An 18,401-nucleotide genomic window follows, 5' to 3' on the forward strand; every position below is an offset into this window, starting at 1 on the left:
ACCATCTGTTGAGCCCCATAGTTGTGCACACGTTGGTTTTGTTGCTAAACAACAAACCCATCTATGGTAAGAGATATTCAAAGGAGCTGGTATCCTGGTAAATGCACTGAAATGAATCATTTCAAAAGATTGGTTGCGATCATCATAACCAATTCATTCAGTTTAGAAAGTCAACATTTCCCCACATCCACATTTGACTTAATGAATTGTCTGAATCTTTTCTTTTTTTTTACCCTGTTCAAAATATATTCTCTGAAGTTGTCTGTTTAGTCATTAGTTTGTATTATAGAGAGTCAACTGATCCCAGGAAATGCTTTATATTTTCACCTCTCATCTGTCTAGATATGGCCACCTCCAGCAGTCTCCTGTCTGAAGAGCAGTTATTGTGCTCTATCTGTCTGGATTTGTTCACTGAGCCAGTCACCACTCCATGTGGACACAACTTCTGCAAGGCCTGTATAAGACAGTACTGGGATAGCAATGACCTGTGCCTGTGTCCAATGTGTAAGGAGAAATTCCATAGAAAACCTGAGCTTCGCATCAATACTTTCATATCTGAGATGGCTGCTCAGTTCAGGAAGTCAGTTGAAGTGAAGGCGACCAGCAGCCGAGATCAATGCCCTGTTCAACCCCTTGAAGTCCCCTGTGACATCTGCACTGGGATGAAGCTCAAGGCCCTGAAGTCCTGCCTGGTGTGTCAGAGCTCTTACTGTGAGACTCACCTGGAGCCTCATCAGAGAGTCCCAGCCTTAAAGAGACACAAGCTGATCAAACCTGTGGAGAATCTGGAAGACAGGATGTGTAAGAAGCACGACAGACTCCTGGAGCTGTTCTGCAGAACTGACCAGACATGTCTTTGTGTGTTGTGCTTCAAAACAGACCATATGGCTCATGACATTGTCCCTATATAGAAAGAGTATGAAGAGAAGAAGGTTCAGCTGGGGAAGACTGAGGCAGAAGTGCAGCAGATGATCCAGGAGAGACTGCAGAAGGTTCAGGAGATCAAACACTCAGTAGATCTCAGCAAGAAAGGCACAGAGAGAGATATCAAACAGTGTGCAGGTCTTCACTGATCTGGTGCGATCCATTGAGAAAATCCAGGCTGAACTCATTGAGATGTTTGAGGAAAACCAGAAAGCAGCAGAGAGGCAGGCTGAAGGGCTCATTAAAGACCTTAAGCAGGAAATCAATGACCTGAAGAAGAGAAGCACTAAGCTGGAGTAGCTCTCACACACTAAGGACCACCTCCTCCTCCTCCTCCAGAGCTTCCCATCTCTGTGCACCCTTCCACCCACCAAGGACTAGTCTGAGATCTGTGTTCACTGTGATATTTGTGTAGGGACTGTGATGGGAGCTGTATCTCAGCTTGAGGAGGCACTTATGAGAGAGGTGAGGAAGTTGTGTGATGCTGAGTTAATGAGGATTCAGCTGTATACAGTGGATGTGACTCTGGACCCTGATACAGCATATCCCAAACTCACCCTTTCTGAGGATTGGAAACAAGTGAGACATGAAGGCACACTAAAGAAACTCTCTGACAACCCAGAAAGGTTTGATTATATTTGTTGTGTCCTGGGAAAGAAGGGGTTCTTCTCTGGGAGATTTTACTATGAGGTGACGGTCCAGGGGAAGACTAAGTGGGATTTAGGAGTGGCCAGAGAGTCCATCAACAGGAAGGGAAAGATCATGTTAAAGCCTCAAAATGGATACTGGACTATGGTCCCCAGGAATGGGAATGAGTACAAGGCCAATGCAGGACACCCTGTTACCCTCTCATTGAGAAAGAAGCCCCAGAAGGTGGGGGTGTTTGTGGATTATGAAGAGGGTCAGGTGTAATTTTATGATGTGGAGGCCAGGTCTCATATCTACTCTTACACTGGTTGCATATTCACTGAAAAACTATATCCATACTTCGGCGCCTGTAATAATGCTGGTGGTAAAAACACTGCTCCTCTGATCATCTCTTCTGTCAATCTCCAAAATGGTGAGCTGATTGTCATTCTTTAGAGGAGGCCGTGGAATGAAATGTAATTCCATACTTTAAAAAAATATGACCTTTGTCTTGTGATCCCTCCGTCATTCTAAATATGAAATAAAAAGTTAATGTACCACCAATCTTTAAGCAGTTAAGAACAGTTTGATTGATCAATTGCTTAATAAAGTCTTTACTGAACAGTGGGCTTTTACATGTAATGATGTACATCAGTTACTAGATGAAAGAAAGCAACTGACCTATTGTTTTACATGTTAGAGTATGTAATTGGGGTAGGTCAGAGGAACAGAATTACCCTCACACATTGTAAGACCCGTGTAGTGTTGTGGTATCTCCTCTTCTTGGCCAGAATAGAACCCTGATGATTTTGAGAAATGATTTAGACTGACGGTGAATGTACACTTGATAGCAGTAAATCACTTGCGGGCGTGCTGGCAGTATATGGCATCATCCAGCAGCATGTTCGATTGTGTGTCAAGAATTCGGCATAGCAAGTTTGTATGAAGGTCTGGTTATTAAATGGGTACATAGTTCAATAGTGATACCCTCGAAAACGCTTTAGTGACAAAAAAACTTTGCTGCCCTGTTTCCAGTTGTCCACATGGCTGGGAGAACCTATTGAAGTAAGTAAATACATTTCGAAAATGAAAAATAAAAATATGTATTATTAGCTAACTAACAACAGTGCAGCCTAACTCAAATGAGCTGCTAAATGAGCTAGCTAGTTGGCTAGCTAGCTATCTAGCCAACTTAACATACTGTATAGATGGCTAGCTAAGTGAATGAAATATCACCATCTACCTAACTTCATATTAGCTAACGTAAACTCGTACATCGCCTTGGTCCGTACAATTGCCCTTATTTTAGCACCCCATAAACGTAATACTTCCTGATCAACTGTAATGTCAATACCACTGTAAAGTACAATTTCTCCCCTTTCCAACAAAATAAATGACATGACCTAAACGCTGCCCGTTTCTGCATAATTCAAGCATTCAATGAGCCCCGTCTGATCTTTTTTTAAATGGCGGGTGGGGAAGTGAAACTAATGCGTGATAGTGAGGAGAGATGTCGTGTGGGAAAATTGCTTTTTTTCACTCGATCTGTCCAACTTATCGCCTTTAAAATGTAAATAAAACACTATAAGGAGTTTATATAATGTGTAATTACATACCTATTTGAAGATTTGTGTCGAATTTGAATCGGGTTTTTAGGGCGGTGCTAAAGTGATCTTAGAAGTAAACAGCGGCTTTGAGAATGATGATCGCATGCAATGATGACGCAAAAAATGACTAGGTATCCCCCCTTACCCCCGTCACTGTCCATTTCTTGTTTCTAAAGGATGAGAGAAGTGCTACACCTGGTGGAGAGAGATTGTAAGACAGAAATAGTTGCTTTATGCGTGCTGTACGTTACGACATGACACGTCAAGATGTAACGGAGGGTCAGTTTTATCAACTTTTCTCCAATACTATAGAGCCATTACCATGTCGATCAACCCTTGAATAGAAACCTACTTCACACCCCCGATTTTGAAGTCAACACAGCCGCTACAGCCCCATTAGTTTTCTTTGTAGCCTCGTTTGAATGTTGCGGTTGCGCACATTTGTATGGAATGGGGTGAGTTTACGTTAGCTATCTTGATGTATTCATCACTGTAAAAAACAAACTCCAAATGCATTTGTAGGTAGCTAGCCATGGAGCCATGGAGGAGGGTGATAGGATCGCAGCCCCAACTGTCAGTGAGAGAGTAGGCTATTTTGGATAGGGCAGGTACTTTTGTGTAGTTCCTGTCCCTAGAAGTGAGGATGGAGATAATAATAACATAATATTCAGTGCTATGTTTTTATTTATTTTAAAATGTTACCTTTATTTAACTAGGCAAGTCAGTTAAGAACAAATTCTTATTTTCAATGACGGCCTAGGAACAGTGGGTTAACTGCCTGTTCAGGGGCAGAACAACAGATTTAACCTTACCAGCTCAGGGATTTGAACTTGCAACCTTCTGGTTACTAGTCCAACGCTCTAACCACTAGGCTACCCTGCCACCCTGTAATGTAATATGACTATCATGAAGTCTGTTTCTTGTGAGGTTTTCTGTCCTCAGATAAAGAGAGCTATGAAAGCCTGTCTACATATGAAGAGGTCTCAATGAAGAGCAGGGGTTCTCAGTCCTGGTCCCGGGGACTCAAAGAGGTGCACATTTTTGTTTTTGCCTCGGCACTGCGCAGCTGATTCAAATGATCAACTCATCATCAAGCTTCAAGTGGTATTTATGTATTCATTTGTGATGCTATCCTTGATATGATCCTGTTATTGTTACATGCTACACATGCACATGTGTGCCCATGCATCTATCAATCCAATGTTATGGCTTTAGTAATCCACATTGACCTGGTGACGTAAAAGTCTAATAATCACATTGTCTTCCATATTCCTACAGATACCTTGTAGCTGAAGATTCCTGCCTACAGTTAACGTGTAGTTCACTGCAAGGTTGGGTGACCAGGGCCATCTGGGACTGCCTCCTGGAGGAATTCAGATGTGTGAAGGCTACCTGTGTCCTGCATAACTTCATGAGGATGGACACGAGGACCAGGAGGGAATCTGCAGCTCGCTGCCGTGTGCCAGAGGAGAAGATTGCTGCTCTACAGGATGTTTCATGGATGGGGTCCAACAACGCAGCAAGAGAGGCAATCCGTGTGCGGGAGATCTTCACTTCCTACTTCTTCGAATAGGGTGCTGTTTGCTGGCAACACCATAGACTACACTATGCACAACCAAAGGCTCTTTTAAGAGCCATTCACATTGCAATAAGATAATTCTTCCTTTTACTTAGCTATGTCAACTGCAGTTATTCAATTTCCAGTTTGTCTCCCTTTGATTTCTACTTCTCAGGTGAGGGTGCTGTTTAGGTAAGGGTGTGATGTCTGTGCAAAAAACAAAACAGGCTATTTTAAATCGCCCACGTTGAAAAAATGTAGAACAATTAGACACTATACCCACACCTACACACTCACGTATCAATCTGATTGATGGATTGTGTTGTGCAACAAGCAGGCTCAGGTGTATGACTGTGGCTCCTTCCACCTTCAAATAATAGGCAAGAGGGCCAACCATGGAGAATAGTAAGACACTTCATTATTTCTGGAACTACGCTATGTTGTTTGTACTTGTGTGTCTGTTCATCTTTTTCAGCATAAAGTACTCTGCAGCCAGTTACTGTGGTGTGGACACCAGGTGAGGCCGCACACACAGATTCCTGTTGAACACTGTGTCTTTAACTACCTTATTTTCTCAAGTCTCTCTCCTCTCTAATCGTATGCTGCCTTCCCTGCTCCTGTGTTCTTACCTCTTTCCCTTTCTGTCTTTTACACCTCTCTCGCCACCTCTTTCTTCCTCTGTTTTTATCATGCACAACGGATGTGCATTGAAGTACAGATTGAACTTGTATTTATAACACTTGGATCATGAACTTCTTTCAATAAAGTGTTTCACATTCTCTATTGGTTGAAATTAAGTCTCTCATTTGATGAAATACTACACCTATCCGGTTTCAGATCAATGCAGATGAAGGGCATTAGATATTGAGATGAACTGGTTTTAGATTATTTAAATGATGCATAGGAAGTGTAGTATACTGTTTTTGAAATTATATTTCTGCATATATGAATTACAAATCAGCCTTTAACTAGTTAAATCCTGTTTGTAGTCTATTAGTGTGGGGCGGCAGGGTAGCCTAGTGGTTAGAGTGTTGGGCTAGTAACCGAAAGGGTTGCAAGTTCAAATCCCCAAGCTGACAAGGTACAAATCTGTCGTTCTGCCCCTGAACAGGCAGTTAACCCACTGTTCCTAGGCTGTCATTGAAAATAAGAATTTGTTCTTAACTGACTTGCCTAGTTAAATAAAGGTAAAATAAAAATGTGTAACCATTGATGAGCCCAGGACCAAGATTGGTAAACACTGTTGAAGTGTATAATTGTAACACAAAAATGTAGAAACAGCATCATTCAAAGACTGGAATTTGATACTCCTGGTATTGGATATGACTGAAAAACAATCTCAAAGACATTCATACCTGAACTGCACCTTTATTTTCCAAGGTAGAGATCAGTGAATATCTTAAATGCACAGGCTACAATGTGGGGATCTCATGCGTGGTAATAACTACATGTAGATACGACTTGCATCCTTGGCAAAAAGTTATATTATATTCTACTCAATCCATAGGCTTCATTTATGTCATTCAGACTGTTTTGAAGTTGATACAACTGGCTATCATAGCTAGGTTCTGAACTAATATGTAATCCAAACGTTTGGGTCCATACACAGATCGGCTAGATAGCTACACTTCCTTAGGCATACAGGTATTTTTATCCTCCACTGCACAATAAGCAAGAACATAGCTAGCTACGTTATTTCGTCTATCTGCATTGCGTGTCAAATATCAGCAAGACAAGCTTACAAAATTGTACATTCAATTTAAAGTAAATGCTTTAGCTAGCTAGATTATTTACATCCATTGTTACACAAGACGACAGCCTGGTTTGCTGGTTGTTTCAGGAGTCCCTAAAACATGAAACAACCAGAATTACAACTTCATACTCATGTCACAACACACATAAAGCTAGCCAGCTTGTCAGCTGGCTTGTTATATTGCGATTTTTGTAAATTAACTTTATGATAAAAAAAATATGCATAATAGTTTGTCTCTACATTAACTAATATATTCCTGTCAACTGTATTCTTTTTTGCATGATTCGTTAAGACATTATAATCACATTTGCTTCCATCCTAGTATTTTTTGGTGGACTTATCTTTAAAAGGTAGAGTCCTAATAACCAAGGCTGAAGGTATCTCTGGACTAACATATGGCGCTCTATCTTTATCTCTTCACAGTAAAATAAGCATGGAGATAGACCAGATGCTTTTCAACTTTCTGTGGAGAAACCGTACCCATTACATTAGGAAAACTGTTGTAATGAACACTTATGAGAATGGTGGACTGAATTTTCTGGACTTTACTACTTTAAATAATACTTTTAAGATAAATTGGATGAGACAATTCCTAAGAAGACCCACTTCTATCTGGAATTTTATTCCTCATCATGTCTTCTCTACTTTTGGTGGCCTTAACTTCATGTTGTTTTTCACTTTACAAGGTCCCTGTAACACCTAAAGATTTTGCAATTGTTTTAGATGCCATTCCCTCAGGTGTTGCTCTATTATTCAGGAACGATTCAAAACCTGACCCCCAGAGCCTACATTCTATTGACCCTGTTGACTCATCAGTAGGAAATATTTGTTTATCTTTTGCTCCAATCAACAACAGAGCAATATGAACCTTGTTTCAGCAGGATGTTGTATCTATACCTTATGTCATGCCTTATTGGAAAGGATGTATTGATAATATCTGTTGGAAAAAAGTGTAGATGTTGCCACACACATAACTACTTGTTAACAAAATTAAGGAAGTTTCCTTTAAAATTATTAAGTGTCTGTGTGTATTTGTGTCCAAGAGTGTGTTTGTGTCTAAATGCATGTGTGTCCAGACCCAGACAGACTCTGGTGAGATGCAGAGAGCAGCATCATGCTATGACCCAGAAGGCTCTGGACAGATACAGAGAGAAGCAGCAATAGGCTATATCTGGAACAGTCTGTTGCTAGGTTTCTCACTGTCACCTGGAGATAAATCAAAGCGATGCTCTCCACTCAGGGAAAAAGGTCCAATTACTCTGCTCATACTAAGTGACTGTGCTGCACCAGCCTGAAACTGTGCTAAAAGTGCCAGACAAGTGTTGACACTATGTCCCCAGCACAACAGTTATTGTTAGTGACCTGCAATCACACCTATAATAGCAGAGAGATGCATACATTAGGGAGTTTTATATAAGTATATTAGATGACGGTTAGGCTTGTTATTCAAGTCAATACTTTTTCACAACATTTCAGTTGTCCCCAGGCTCATTTGCTACCGCATATAGACAGAGAGAGAGTCGGCTGATGGAGTAGATTAAAAACCTCTCTAGGCTAGATAGGACGTTACCGTCCCACCTGACCAACATCCAGTGAAAGTGCAGGGCACCAAATTCAAACTACAGAATTGTAAATATTTAACATTCTTGAAAATACACAAACAGTATGTCAAATTAAAGCTTGACTTCTTGTTAATCGAGCCACGATGGATTTCAAAAAGGCTTTATGGCGAAAGCAAACCATGCGATTATCTGAGGACAGCACCCCATCAAACAAACACAGACAATCATATTTCATCCCGCCAGGCGCGACACAAAACTCAGAAATAATGATATAATTCATGCCTTACCTTTGACGAGCTTCTTCTGTTGGCACTCCAAATTGTCCCATAAACCTCACAAATGGTCCTTTTGTTCGATTAATTCCGTCGTTACATCTCCAAAATGTCAATTTATTTGGCGTGTTTGATCCAGAAAAACACAGGTTCCAACTCGCACAACATGACTACAAAATATCTAATAAATTACCTGCAATCTCTGTCCAAACATTTCAAACAACTTTCCTAATACAACAACTTTATGTATTTTTTAACGTAAATAATCGATACAATTTAAGACGGGATAAACTGCGTTCACTAGCGGATAAAAACAATGTGGTGCGAGCTTTCAGGTCACGCGCCCCAACCACAACAGTACACTAGACTCGACCCTTGTTCTGAACAGCCCTACTTCTTCATTTCTCAAAGGAAAAACATCAACCAATTTCTAAAGACTCTTGACATCCAGTGGAAGCAATAGGAACTGCAAGCAAGTGCCTTAGAAATCTAGATCCCCATAGAAAACCCATTGAAAAGAGAGTGACCTCAAAAATAAAATTCCTGGATGGTTTGTCCTCTGGGTTTCGCCTGCCAAATAGGTTCTGTTATACTCACAGACATCATTCAAACAGTTTTAGAAACTTCAGAGTGTTTCCTATCCAAATCTACTAACACTATGTAGATTCATAACATATCCTAGCTTCTGAGCCTGAGTAGCAGGCAGTTTACTTTGGGCACACTTTTCATCCGAACGTGAAAAGCGTGAAAAGCAAATGGACCTCAAGCAGAGCTCCTGGTACAGTAGCACCATATTGAGAATGATTCAACATTTAGAATGATTCAACATTGAGAATGATTCAACATTGAGAATGATTCAACATTGAGAATGGTTCAACATTGAGAATGATTCAACATTGAGAATGATTCAACATTGAGAATGACTGAATTCGTTTTTGAGCTGCGAGCGGTGCTTGGATAACATTATTTTCTCTCCACACAAACAGCATTTACTCTGTTCACATTTTCTCAATGATAAGACCTTTTTTCCCAGTTTGCTTCTGGGTTGTAAGAGAGAGAGATGTCATTTTAACCACCATGGGGCATACTATGAAGTATTACCATCCACGATGTTCAACATTTGCACAGATATTATACTCTTGTATGATTCCTTCTCTGTATGCAGTTTCATTACCTGGTCCACATTCTTACACAGTTTTTCTTTGTTTTTCCCTGCACACATTGGTCAAGTCTTGGCACCTAATAACAGGTTTCTACATTCCTAGAAAAGACATCAATAGATAATAGATTTTTCTATCATCATCTTGCGTTGTGCATTTAACAGAAAAAAATATTTATATTTGTACCGTACTCTTTGATGGTGAAAGCCAAAAGCTTAAAAGTGAAAGTATACCAACCAAGGTGCTGAGATTGTGAAAGCAGACACAGATACAGGACTCTGTTGGAGAGGTTCACATGTTGTTAGAGACAGTCTCTCCCGGGGTCTGTGGTTCATCTCCTCCCTGTGGTTGTGTGGTGCTCTTGAACTGACCCCTGGCCTTGGGCGCCTCTCTACGCATCTCTAAGTGCTACTTCACTCCGCTCTCCTACTGGCCAATGGTCTCTTCCTTATCAGCTCCTGTCATCCAGAGGGATAATTATGGGATGTTAGGGGGTGTTCTGTGGCTGATGGACAGCTACAGTTATTTGCTCCAAGATATTTTTCTTTATGGGAACTTTCTATTGTAATGCTCATCATACCAGTAGGAAGGAAATTGTCAGTACCATGCTAAAAGCAAGGACGACTTTGTTATTCTCTAATCATCCTCCATGAGAAAGTGATGACATGAGGGTGGTAATAAGAAGGATCTTGCAGGGGTTGATTGCAAGGCACAGTATATGAATGGCTAGCCATTAGACTAGCTGAGCTAAACATCTTATTCAGCATGCAGCAGATCATAAAATGTATAGTGGATCTTCATTTTCCTGACAGTAAAAGTCAGGTAAGATACTGAACAGTTTTTTAGATGTATCAGTAAATAGCTACATTGAAACATATAACCACTCCTTTGGGGAATGTGCATAATCAAGAGGGCAATCGGTAACATCATGTTCGTAGACCGGTAAAAATAAACCCATGACCCTTTACAGGTGGGGATGATGAATGAAACCGTGGCAATGGTTCATACAGAAGGGTGAGCAGCCATCCCTGTCTGGTTGGGGCCACCCCAGGGACCCTGCTGACTTCCCTCAGCTTGTTAATTATCACCCTGTCAGCTGTGTTATGTAAGAAAGAAAGCACCAGGAAGCTGAATGATGAAAGGAAACATTCCTGGACATTTTCCCCACTAATAAGGGACAATAAATCCAGCCAAGAAGTGGAAATGAATGAACAAGCGCTTGAGTCACAAATGTTTGATATGGAGAGAGGTTGAATTGCATTAGAATGCAACAGTTATTCGTGGCCTTCTCAATACTAACCTCTAGATATTGAAAGGTGCTCTTGCAGGCTGTTATAAAATAGTTTGACTGTAACAAAACAGTTTTAATTTGACTGGTCATTGGAGAAAGTAAAGGTCAACAGATTGATTCAATATTTGTTCTTTCCTTACTAATGAGCTACGTTTGGCATTGCTGGTTTAGCTTGTGTTTCTTGTATTTGGCTAAATCATTTCAACATCTTAATCATAATTATCATCCTCCTCTTCATCTTCATCATCAATATTATGGTAATTGTTTTCAACTCTTGTCACGACTTCCGCCGAAGTCTGCCCCTCTCCTCGTTCGGGCGGCGTTCGGCGGTCGACCTTTACCGGCTTGCTAGCCATCGCCGCTCCATTTTTCTATTATCCATTTGTTTTGTCTTGTTCCATTCACACCTGGTTTGCATTCCCCAATCACACTACATGTATTTATTCCTCTGTTCCCCCTCATGTCTTTGTGTGAAATTATTTGTGTGTTACGTGTTGTACTCACTAGGCAAAGCGTTTGTTATTTTCTGTGTTTTCACAAAGCTTATTTGTATTGTTATACGTTTATGTTGTGTGACTATTTTGCACGCTATACCCTTTGCCTTGTTGGCTGGAGGAGGTTTTTGACGCAGCTGTGTCCGTCTGTATATCTCTCCTGCTGTAATAAAGTGTGCGCCTGTTCACAATTCTCTGCTCTTCTGCACCTGACTTCACCTCAAGTACGAACACGCCTGACAGAATTTCACACCAACCATGGAGTCAGCAGGAGCAGGTACCCCGGTCAGAGGAGTCGAGGAGCGCGTCCAGGAAAACGCGACAATGCTGCATCATCTCGGTGCCATGATGGATCGCGTGGTCCAAACCATGGACCGCTGGAAGAGACAGGAAGTCTCTCCAGCGCCTCGACCAGCCCAACCGGGGTTACCTCTACTCGTCCCGTCCGGATCCAGTCCCCAGTGGGATGCGTCTCTCCCTTCCCAGGGAGTGTGATGGGACGACAGCACAGTGCCAGGGGTTCCTTTTACAACTGGACCTTTACCTGGCCACCGTTCACCCAGCTCCTTCGGGAAGGGAGAGAGTGTCCGCCCTCGTCTCATGCCTCTTGGGGAGAGCTCTGGAGTGGGCAAACAGCGTGTGGGGAGAGGGAGACGCGGCGTTGGACCACTTCGAGGAGTTCACCGCTTCTGGGCCGTCTTCGACCATCCGCCCGAAGGGAGAGCGGCGGGGGAACGGCTCTTCCATTTGAGGCAGGGGACGAGGAGCGCACAAGAGTTCACGCTGGATTTCCGGACCTTGGCCGCCAGAGCGAGATGGAACGTCAGGGCCCTCATCGACCACTACTGATGCAGCCTGCGCGAGGACGTCCGACGAGAGTTGGCCTGGAGGAGGGGCCTTCACGTGCACCATCTGTGGTCACAGAGGGCACACTGCAGGTCGGTGCCGGGTTGTTACTCTGGGAGTCGAGGCAGCAGGCAGGGCACTCTGGCGTCACCCCAGGTGAGTCTGCACCACTCTCATCCAGAGTCCTCTGTTGTCCACCTGTTTGTACCCGTTTGGTTCCCTGAGTTTTCCCCGCATTCCCAGCATAAGGCGCTAGTCGATTCAGGTGCAGCTGGGAGTTTATAGACAGAGTGTTCGCCCTTAGTTTAGGGATCCCCATCATTCCTGTGGTTAGACCGTTTCCGGTGCACGTTCTGGATAGTCGACCATTAGGGTCCGGGCTAATCAGGGAAGCCACCATCTCCCTGGTCATGGAGACACAGGAGGTCACGAGGAGAGAATCAGTCTCTTCCTCATTGACTCTCCTGCGTTTCCCATGGTACTAGGCCTTCCCTGGTTGGCTCGTCACCATTTCCTGGCAACAGAGGGCTCTCACGGGGTGGTCGCGAGAGTGCTCGGGGAGGTGTGTAGGGGTTTCCTTGGGTGCTACTATGGTGGAAAGTCCAGACCAGGTCTCCACCGTGCGTATCCACCGAGAATATGCCGATTTGGCTCTCGCCTTCTGTAAGAAGAAGGCGACTCAATTACCACCCCATCAACGTGAGGATTGTGCGATAAATCTCCTGGTAGACGCTACATTTCCCAGGAGTCACGTGTATCCCCCGTCGCAAGCGGAGACGGCGGCTATGGAGACATACAGTGCCTTGCGAAAGTATTCGGCCCCCTTGAACTTTGCGACCTTTTGCCACATTTCAGGCTTCAAACATAAAGATATAAAACTGTATTTTTTTGTGAAGAATCAACAACAAGTGGGACACAATCATGAAGTGGAACGACATTTATTGGATATTTCAAACTTTTTTAACAAATCAAAAACTGAAAAATTGGCCGTGCAAAATTATTCAGCCCCTTTACTTTCAGTGCAGCAAACTCTCTCCAGAAGTTCAGTGAGGATCTCTGAATGATCCAATGTTGACCTAAATGACTAATGATGATAAATACAATCCACCTGTGTGTAATCAAGTCTCCGTATAAATGCACCTGCACTGTGATTGTCTCAGAGGTCTATTAAAAGCGCAGAGAGCATCATGAAGAACAAGGAACACACCAGGCAGGTCCGAGATACTGTTGTGAAGAAGTTTAAAGCCGGATTTGGATACAAAAAGATTTCCCAAGCTTTAAACATCCCAAGGAGCACTGTGCAAGCGATAATATTGAAATGGAAGGAGTATCAGACCACTGCAAATCTACCAAGACCTGGCCGTCCCTCTAAACTTTCAGCTCATACAAGGAGAAGACTGATCAGAGATGCAGCCAAGAGGCCCATGATCACTCTGGATGAACTGCAGAGATCTACAGCTGAGGTGGGAGACTCTGTCCATAGGACAACAATCAGTCGTATATTGCACAAATCTGGCCTTTATGGAAGAGTGGCAAGAAGAAAGCCATTTCTTAAAGATATCCATAAAAAGTGTCGGTTAAAGTTTGCCACAAGCCACCTGGGAGACAAACCAAACATGTGGAAGAAGGTGCTCTGGTCAGATGAAACCAAAATTGAACTTTTTGGCAACAATGCAAAACGTTATGTTTGGCGTAAAAGCAACACAGCTCATCACCCTGAACACACCATCCCCACTGTCAAACATGGTGGTGGCAGCATCATGGTTTGGGCCTGCTTTTCTTCAGCAGGGACAGGGAAGATGGTTAAAATTGATGGGAAGATGGATGGAGCCAAATACAGGACCATTCTGGAAGAAAACCTGATGGAGTCTGCAAAAGACCTGAGACTGGGACGGAGATTTGTCTTCCAACAAGACAATGATCCAAAACATAAAGCAAAATCTACAATGGAATGGTTCAAAAATAAACATATCCAGGTGTTAGAATGGCCAAGTCAAAGTCCAGACCTGAATCCAATCGAGAATCTGTGGAAAGAACTGAAAACTGCTGATCACAAATGCTCTCCATCCAACCTCACTGAGCTCGAGCTGTTTTGCAAGGCGGAATGGGAAAAAATTTCAGTCTCTTGATGTGCAAAACTGATAGAGACATACCCCAAGCGACTTACAGCTGTAATCGCAGCAAAAGGTGGCGCTACAAAGTATTAACTTAAGGGGGCTGAATAATTTTGCACGGCCAATTTTTCAGTTTTTGATTTGTTAAAAAAGTTTGAAATATCCAATAAATGTCGTTCCACTTCATGATTGTGTCCCACTTGTTGTTGATTCTTCACAAAAAAATACAGTTTTATATCTTTATGTTTGAAGCCTGAAATGTGGCAAAAGGTCGCAAAGTTCAAGGGGGCCGAATACTTTCGCAAGGCACTGTATGTCTCCGAATCCCTGCTTCAGGGGTTCATTCGGCCCTCCATTTCAACCGTCTCCTTGAGTTTCTTTTTTGTGAAGAAGAAGGATGGAGGTTTGTGCCTGTGCATTGACTATCAAGGTCTCAATCAAATTACGGTGAGGTACAGCTACCCGCTACCTATTTTCGCCACAACGATTGAGTCAATGCATGGGGCGCGCTTCTTCACTAAACTGGGTCTCATGAGTGCGTAAAACCTGGTGCATATCCGGGAGGGAGACGAGTGGAAGACTCGTCCGTACAGGTTGATGAATGCTCCATCAGTCTTCCAATCCTTTGTAGATTAGATTTTTAGGGACCTGCACGGGCAGGGTGTAGTGGTGTATATCGATGACATTCTGATATACACCGCTACACACGCCGAGCATGTGTCCTTGGTGTGCAAGGTACTTCGACGACTGTTGGAGCATGACCTGTACGTCAAGGCTGAGAAATGCTTGTTCTTTAAGCAGCCGTCTCCTTCCTATGGTATCGCATTTTCACAACAGGGGTAGAGATGGAGAGTGGCCGCATTGCCTCTGTGCGTAATTGGCCGACTCCCACCACGGTAAAGGAGGTGCAGCAATTTCTAGGGTTTGCTAATTACTACCGGAGATTTATCTGGGGTTTTGGCCAGGTGGCTGCTCCTATTACCCCACTGCTGAAGGGGGGTCCTGTACGTCTGCAGTGGTCGGTTGAGGCGGACAGGGCTTTTGGGCACCTGAGAGCTCTGTGTACCTCGGCTCCTATGCTGGCCCATCCAGATCCCTCTTTGGCGTTCATAGTGGAGGTGGACGTGTCCGAGGCTGGGATAGGAGCCGTGCTCTCTCAGCGCTCGGGCACGCCACCAAAGCTCCACCCCTGTGTTTTCTTCTTGAAGAAGCTCAGCGCGGCGGTGTGGAACTATGATGTGGGGGACTGGGAGCTGTTGGCTGTGGTTAAGGCTTTGAAGGCGTGGAGACATTGGCTTAAGGGGGCTAAACACCCTTTCCTCATCTGGACTGACCACCGCAACCTGGAGTACATCCGGACAGCGAGGAGACTGAATCCTCGTCAGGCAAGATGGGCCATGTTCTTTACCCGTTTTGTGTTTACCCTGTCCTACAGACCAGGTTCCCAGAATGTGAAGGCAGATGCACTGTCCCGGCTGTATGACACAGAGGTGCGGCCCATGGATCAGACTCCCATTCTCCCGACCTCCTGCCTGGTAGCGCTGGTCGTGTGGGAACTGGACGCGGACATAGAGCAGGCGTTGCGTACTGAGCCCGCTACACTCCAGTGTCCCGTCGGGCGTTGGTATGTTCCGTCTGCTGCCCGTGACCAGTTGATCTATTGGGCCCACACATCTCCCTCCTCTGGTCATCCGGGGATCGGTCGGACGGTGCGCTGTCTGACTGGGAAGTACTGGTGGCCTACCTTGGCTAAGGACGTGAGGGTTTATGTTTCCTCCTGCTCGGTGTGGGCCCAGTGTAAGGCTCCTAGACACCTGCCCAGAGGTAAGCTACATCCCTTACCCGTTCCACAACGGCCTTGGTCACACCTGTCGGTGGATTTTCTGACGGATCTCCCTCCTTCACAGGGTAACACCACGATCCTGGTCGTTGGGGATTGTTTTTCTAAATCCTGTCGTCTCCTCCCTCTGCCCGGTCTCCCTACGGCCCTACAAACTGCGGAGGCCCTGTTTAGACACACGTCTTTCGGCACTACAGGGTGCCTGAGGATATAGTGTCTGATCGAGGTCCTCAGTTCACTCCGAGAGTCTGGAGGGCATTCATAGAACGTTTGGGGGTCTCGATCAGCCTCACCTCGGGTTTTCACCCCGAGAGTAATGGGCAGGTGGAGAGAGTGAACCAGGATGTGGGCAGGTTTCTGCGGTCCTATTGCCAGGACCGGACGGGGGAGTGAGTGGCGTTCGTGCCCTGGGCAGAGATGGCGTAGAACTTGCTCCTCCACTCCTCCACTAACCTCTCCCCCTTTCAGTGTGTATTGGGGTACCAGCTGGTTCTGGCACCATGGTATCAGAGTCAGACTCAGGCTCCTGAGGTGGACGATTGGTTCAGGTGTGCGGAGGAGACATGGGAGGCCACCCATGGTCACCTTCAGCAGGCCGCGCTGGTCTGGTCTGACCGTCACCGCAGTGAGGCCCCTGTGTTCGCACCGGGGGACTGGGTCTGGCTCTCGACCCGAAACCTGCCCCTCTGTCTGCCCTGCTGGAAGCTGGGTCCGCGGTTTGTGGGGCCATTCAAAGTCCTGAGGAGAGTGAACTAGGTATGTTACAGGTTACCGCTTCCCCCTAATTACCATATTAACCCCTCGTTCCATGTGTCTCTCCTCAGGCCGGTGGTGGTTGGTCCGCTCCAGGAGTCTGAGGTACGGGAGGTTCCTCCGCCCCCTCTGGTAATCGAGGGGGCCCCGGCGTACTCCGTCCGTTCCATCTTGGATTTGAGGCGTCGGGTGGTGGTGGGGGGGGGGGGATCTTCAGTACCTCGTGGAGTGGGAGGGGTACGATCTTTGCCTTGTTGGCTGGAGGAGGTTTTTGACACAGCTGCGTCCGTCTGTATATCTCTCCTGCTGTAATAAAGTGTGCGCCTGTTCACAATTCTCTGCTCTCCTGCACCTGACTTCACCTCAAGTACGAACACGCCTGACAACTCTTGATCATCATCCTATTTCCATCAGGGTTTAGCACTATCCTTCACTACCATACTTGATTTGGTAAGGAAATGTAACCTTGCAGTTTGTTTTAGTAACTGGTCATTATGTCAAAGCAGGTCATGAAGTCGTCCTCTTCCTCTCCCTCGCTTCAACAGAAAAAGTGCAAAGTTGATGCTATAACAGAGTAGTAGAGAGATACAGGATAGCAAGGCAGTGAGAGCTCAAGCTTCTCCATTCAGGTGTGGTGGCTTCTGGTACAGATACTCGCAACTGCCATTATCAAATCAACTGATCCTGACAAAAGCGGGAGAAGGCTTTCTCATGTATCCAACATTTCTGCTAATGGGTTTCTCCTCAATATTCTGGACTGTACATTAAAAGCATGGTCTTATTGGCTATGGCAAGAAATAAACCCACCCCCCCAAAAAATAAATAATAATAATTACACACTACACATGAATTGGAATCTTATAACACAGACTGTTAACCAAGCACAACTCCTGGAAAATGACAAACATCAGTGTCCACATCACCAGTGTTTCTAATTGTTCCTTGGTGTACACATCATTGACAAACTGAAAGGGACCATTCACACAGACAGTGTGGTGAAGAAGGCGCAACAGAGACTGTTCAACCTCAGGAGGCTAAAGAAATTTGGCTTGTCACCTAAAACCCTCACACATTTGAAAGCATCCTGTCGGCTGTATCAACGCCTGGTACGGCAACTGCACCGCCCGCAACCTCAAGGTTCTCCAGAGGGTGGTGCGGTCTGCCCAATGTATTACTGGGGGCAAACTACCTGCCCTCCATGACACCTACAGCACCCAATGTCACAGGAAGGCCAAAAAGATCAAGGACATCAACCACCCGAGCCACTGCCTGTTCACCCCGTTATCATTCAGAAGGCGAGGTCAGTACAGCTGCATCAAAGCTGGGACCGAGAGACTGAAAAACAGCTTCTATCTCAAGGCCATCAGACTGTTAAACAGCCATCACTAGCACATTAGAGGCTGATGCCTATAGGCATTGACCTGGAATCACTGGTCACTTTAAGGAATGGAACACTAGTCACTTTAATAATGTCTGCATATCTGGCATTACTCATCTCACATGTATATACTGTATTCTATTTTATTCTACAGTATCTTAGTCACTTAATAATGTTTACATATCTTGCATCACTCATCTCATATGTATATACTGTTTTTCT

The 18,401-nt window shown here is 44.6% G+C and overlaps 1 pseudogene; it reads left to right on the forward strand.

The window, feature by feature from the left end:
- Positions 1–344: 344 nt before the first annotated feature.
- LOC110501027 (E3 ubiquitin-protein ligase TRIM39-like) lies at positions 345–4,731 on the forward strand (annotated as a pseudogene).
- Positions 4,732–18,401: the final 13,670 nt, after the last annotated feature.

The sequence above is a fragment of the Oncorhynchus mykiss genome, chromosome 21 (assembly GCF_057628025.1).
Source record: "Oncorhynchus mykiss isolate SJ-2025 chromosome 21, ASM5762802v1, whole genome shotgun sequence".
NCBI lineage: Eukaryota > Metazoa > Chordata > Actinopteri > Salmoniformes > Salmonidae > Oncorhynchus > Oncorhynchus mykiss.